The sequence below is a fragment of the Blennius ocellaris genome, assembly GCF_963422515.1.
Source record: "Blennius ocellaris genome assembly, chromosome: 1".
Lineage (NCBI taxonomy): Eukaryota > Metazoa > Chordata > Actinopteri > Blenniiformes > Blenniidae > Blennius > Blennius ocellaris.
The window spans coordinates 9,405,207-9,410,693 of NC_137650.1; the positions used below are offsets into that span (position 1 = coordinate 9,405,207).

General features: G+C 43.2%; 1 long non-coding RNA gene across 1 annotated transcript; it reads left to right on the forward strand.

The window, feature by feature from the left end:
- Positions 1-433: 433 nt before the first annotated feature.
- Positions 434-4,749, forward strand: LOC308133739. Its single transcript, XR_013936745.1, has 3 exons — positions 434-801; positions 2,335-2,457; positions 4,002-4,749. It is a non-coding gene; the product is annotated as an uncharacterized lncRNA (long non-coding RNA).
- The last annotated feature ends 738 nt before the right edge of the window (positions 4,750-5,487 follow it).

The following is a 5,487-nucleotide window of genomic DNA, read 5'->3' on the forward strand; positions in this document are numbered from 1 at the left end:
CACACACACTGTCACGTGTTCCTGACGCTCTGAAAACCTCCGGAGAGCTGAGCATGATGACGCTCCGTACAGTGGGAGCAGACTTTAAGGAAAGAGAGAGAGAGAGAGAGAGAGAGAGAGAGAGAGAGAGAGAGAGAGAGAGAGAGAGAAGTGGAGATATGGAAGAGGAGCAGGAGAAGGGGGCGAGGGGTGGGTGTGCACAAAGCGACCCTACAGTACAGTCTAATCAGATGACAGTGATACGATGAGACCCTGTGTTCTGCAGCCTCCTGTAGTGTTTAGACAATCAAAGTAATTACTGGAACTTTTCTCATTATGATGGTTGCGCTGCAGTGGGGGGGGGGGGGGGGGGGGGGGGGGGGGGGGGAAGGACAATTGAATCTTCAAGTTGAGATGATCATTTTTATTTATTTAAAAAGTGAACAACAAAAAAGAGTCATTTTTGGACTCTTTTATTTCTTACAATGCTGAAGCATGCTCGCCTACATCAAAGAAACCCATCATGTCTTAAAATGTGCATTATTAAAGCAGAATGAGTGAAATTCCTAACTTTAGTTATTTATAGTGTGAGATAGGCGATGTGTTGTTGTTTTTTGTAGTTTTTTTTTGTTGTTGTTTTTTGACGGCCTGAGATGAAATGTTTGTGTCATGTGTCCTCCGTAAAACGCGTTTTGGTTCAGAGTCGCTCTCCCCAAGTAGGAGGAGGACCCATAATTTGAGATCACGGAGCCAATAATAGGAGTAGGGTTATGGCAACTGCTACCGCCTCTCAGCACAGCACTGATAAAGGAGGAGGTGGAGGTGAGTACAGTTTTGCTCATTTGCGCTGTTTATGTAGAGATGCGTTCTGAGCTCTTTTTTTGGATGCGTAAAAGTGGGCTGTCCTCGCAATATTCACATCCCGACCTAAATGTGTATGCTTGGTGATGTGACATCTTCTAACTTTGCCTCTTGCCCTATTCGCTACCGTTTTTTTTTCTTCTCCCCTCTTTTTTTCCCTCCTCCCTTCGCTGGGACCCCGCTTTTGACGCACGGAAACGGCTTTATGTGGCAAAGAAGAAGTGAATGAAAGATGATGCATGCCACTTAAAAATGCCTGAGGGAGCAAGTGTAATCTAAATTGGATATAGAAGCTATTATTACACAACATTATGCGTCTTGGCGGACTAATTGCGCGGCTGGATGAGTTAAACAGTCAGTTAATGTCGAGTGGCGGGCAGGTTTTTTTTTTGTTTTTTTTCTTCCTCTGGAGCGCACAAGGTCAGCTGCACTGCTCCCAAAGCCTTTAGTGGTATACAGGAAAAAAATGCTTGAAGTATTCATGGGATTTTTAACCATTCTAAATCTGTGTCCTAAACCGATTAGTTGACACCAATTTTTCTTTGATGTATTAGCTGAGGGCTTTTGCCACTTGGAAGCCAATTGAAATTCAAAACAGTCTTCACTCCAAATGCTTTAGGGAGATCTGCTGCAAATAATGGATGTAATTTATTTTTGACCTTGTTTTTTTTCTCCTCAAAACGTGAGGGTTATTAAATGATTAAACATATGTGCACTATGGTACTTGACTAAACAACTGGCACGCAGCTGTAATTAGTTATTATTAACACTATTATTAAAACAATTGCAATTCCCACCTCTTTTATTTATGTACATTTTTTAATGTGACTGGCATGGCATGACTTGTTACTGCATTTCTTTCTCTAATGTTACAGTTGCAAAGTTGAGGCTGTTGTTTTTAAATTGCATTAAAAAATAATAATGATTTATTTGTTTGTGTTTGTTTGTTTTGAATTATTTAGATTCATGTCTGGATGTCACCAAGCAGCGAAGTCCACTCAGCCTCGCAACACACACTTACAGCTCCACTCAATTTAATTTATTCATTTTTGAAGGAACATTAATGCTTTTACATATATAGAAGGCTATGATAATATAACTGTTCATCTCCTTATTTTTTGTTATTTTAGAATAAATTAACTTTTTTCTCCTCTCTTTTTTAGAAATACTTTTTTATATTTTAACATCTGCAATGATTATGTACATGTTTAATATTATAACCACTTTTAATATCAACTTGTCGAAATTCAGGTTTGATGGCTTGATTTGACTTTTTTATGATAACATAATCTCTATGAGGCACAATAGGGTGATACGGCTCTCATGAGAATCTTTTTTTTTCCTGATCTCCTTTCTGTTCTAGTGATCTCTTCTTCTTTTATTGACCTGAATGAAGATGTATGGACTTTGTGTGTGTGTGTGTGTGTGTGTGTGTGTGTGTGTGTGTGTGTTTCGTCCTGATGGGATCTTTCTGCCCCCCCCCCCCCCCCCCAGCTCATCCACCAGCAGCCCTCTCGCCTGCTCTCCATGATCCCCGCAAGGCTGAATGGCAGGCCTCTGGATTGCCTAAGTGATGAAATGATGACCCTATTATGAGAAGCGATTCCAAAATGAGAGGTATCAGACAAAGATTGCACCGCCTCTCCCACTGCCACGCCATCCTTCCGCACCGTGCTGCCAGCCGCGCAGATGATGATTGATTCGCTCAAGATGGATCACAGGAAGCAGCACCCATTGATTTTCTGTGTTTTTATCAAAAATATATATTTACAGTTGTATCTATAGGGCACATCCAGGCTAACCCTAAGCCCCATTTGCCAAATGGGGGATGGTATGAAATTGATAATTCTCCCTTTTTTGAGATAAGACGGATGACCTGCAGTATTATTTCAGAAACGCGTCAATACACTGAGTGACTAAATGAATATTGATTGAATATAATGAAGCCTGAGTGTGAATGTGAGCTTTTTCAGAGGCCTTGTAACAGACTCCACTGTCAGCATTTATATGAAGGGATGCCAGACCTCCTCTGACTGAGTATTTTATAGACATACGAGTACAGCTGGGGACAAAACAAATCTCATGTTAGTGAATATCACAGATGGTGAATCCACATACTCGGTATTCTCCGATGTGCCTCACCGGTGTGTACCTGTACATTTTGATTCATGATCTGAGAGCTTCTGTGTCTGAGTGTTGTCCAACCAGACCTATGGCTAAATAGTGTGTTTGTGTTTTCAAGGTGCTATAGGTGCCATATGGTAATCATCTAAATCCCCATACAGCTTAAACGCTGGCAGGGCACGTAGGAGGTGCTTCTGCAATGCATTCACAAAAGGTAAAGTGATACAACATACAAATCAAATGACTACCAGAATGCTAAAACCACAGTGTGGGAGCCGTGCCCCAGATATTTGCACTGACTTAATCCAATTGAAATAGTATGAGTGAGTTGCAGGGGCTCCCAGGTCTGTTGCTCGCTTATGTATGTGATGCATAATAGAAGTTGACGAGGTTGGTGATAGATCACAGCCCAGGTAATGTAAACACATTAATCCCTCAGGGTTCATGTGCATGTTCTTTCTCTCCTTTTCTCTCGGTCTCTCTCTCTTTCTGTCTCTCTCCCTCTCTGTGAGTCGTCCCCCCCCCCCCTGTCTCCTCCACCCCTCCATGTTCATCATCTTACCCTAAATGCGTTAGTGGAGCACAAACCAGAAGCAGCCTTAATCTGTCAACATGCCCTTTAATTGGAGGGAGAAAACAACACGTGCTCTCGGTTGTGCCATTCCTAAGCGCACATGCCAAAGAAACACGGAGTTCATGGAAGAAGTGATCCCGAGAGAGCGGGGCATAATTAAAAGTATCTTTTAATAGGCTTGTAATGCTGAGCCTGACTCTTGTTGCCTTAAGTAGAGGGTGAACTCTGTGGCTGGAGACGGACATGCAGGAGGGGGGGGCTTTTGCTGAGGGAGCTTGTAAACGATACATCTGCCTGGCCGTCATCAGACATGCAGTCTCTGCCCCCGGTCGCCAGTGCTCAGGACGACCCCCCCCTTCTCCATTTGGACACCTCAGCCTCGCCCCTGCTCCAATGTTCTTTTGTTCCCATTAAGGAGGACTCTCCTTCACAGCATTAACTCATCTCCTTCCTCTTCTTCCAGAACCACTTTTGCAAGTTGTGTTCCAACCTCCTACTCGCCAGCGCCAGTGAGAAGTGGGACCGAGGGGTTGATTTGGGGCCGGCTACACTGTAATCAAATGAGACTGCTTAGGGGAGAGGAGAAGGAGGAGGTGGAGTATTATGTTCTGTCGGGCATTCCACTGCAGCATTGTTGCTTTTTTGTTTTTGTCAGGGCAGGCTTTGAAGCTGTATCCCCTTACCTTTGTAGTCCCGGTAGCCATGTTTCATAAACACCGAATGGGAAACATCCTCAGCATTAGAAATTTAGATTGCTGCTTTTCCTCCCGCCACTAAGCATTCCGCACGTGCCCGGTCGCATTCTCCCGTCTCCCAGTGCTGAGGTATTAGGTTTCCTTTCCCTCGTCTCTGATACATTTAAACATCTTACAATCAACTTCTTTTATGCGGCATGTCGTGCATAATCTGTGGCGAAAACAATGCTAACATGGCTCTGCGGAACTAAAGTAGTCCACTGAGTTACTATTTTGTTTCAAGACTATTGCGCTCATGTAAAACGTTTCCTCGGTTAAAATTGAGAAGTTCCATATGTTCAATTCAGACTTTGTCTTGGTGATTGAGAGTGTATGATTAATATCGAGCTCAGCACTGCTATACTCCGTGCTTTGTATTACCACACAGGGAATTGGCAGTGCTCAGTTGTCTTTGTAGTTAACTGAAACTCTCAATGGGATAAAGTGTAATGTTATTCTAAATCTATCTTAACTCATTAAAACCCAAAGTGTTCAGCTCTGCTTCCCATATTTTATTGTCTCACTGCAGTCTTCTGCAATATACCCTGTTCTCGGGAGACTCATTTCACATGTAATTGAATATTTAAATGTCAAACACTGACAAGAATCATTGCAAAATAATGGAGTCGCCCCCACGTGAGGGTACTTTTATTAGACAATCTTCAGATACTACTTTTGTCATCTTCCCGGTGCTGCGCTGAGCCCCGGGTCTTCCTTCTCCTCCTCTTCTTTGAGTATCCGTTTTGTCCAACATCTGACACACTGCCCTGGGTGATTGAGCCTGACGTGGAAATCCAAAGCGGAGATGCTCTCTTTAATGCCTGACACCTGGTGCAGATTTGGAGGGGATTGCACTACAGGTACCGTTTTACCTCTTCCACAATCCCAGAAAGTCCCTGAGGTATTTCCTTCTCTGTCCACGGCTGTGTTTGTTTCCACTCTGCCTCGCCACCCAGCTTTCCAACCTCTTGTCAGGCGGCCCCTGTTTTGGGATTAGGGTGAGAAGGTGCTGAAATATGATGTCTATAATCCCTTTGATGCATACACCTCCGATTTGTTCTGGCATTATTTTTTTAAGGCCTCAAAAGTAACCGGGAGGATTCAAATCGATGGCAAATCTGTCGTAGATTTTCAATCAAACAAAGCCGGAGAGAAAAGTTCTCGTGACTCATTTGAGTCTGTTTTGAACTCTGGAAATGAAAAGTTAACTTTCAC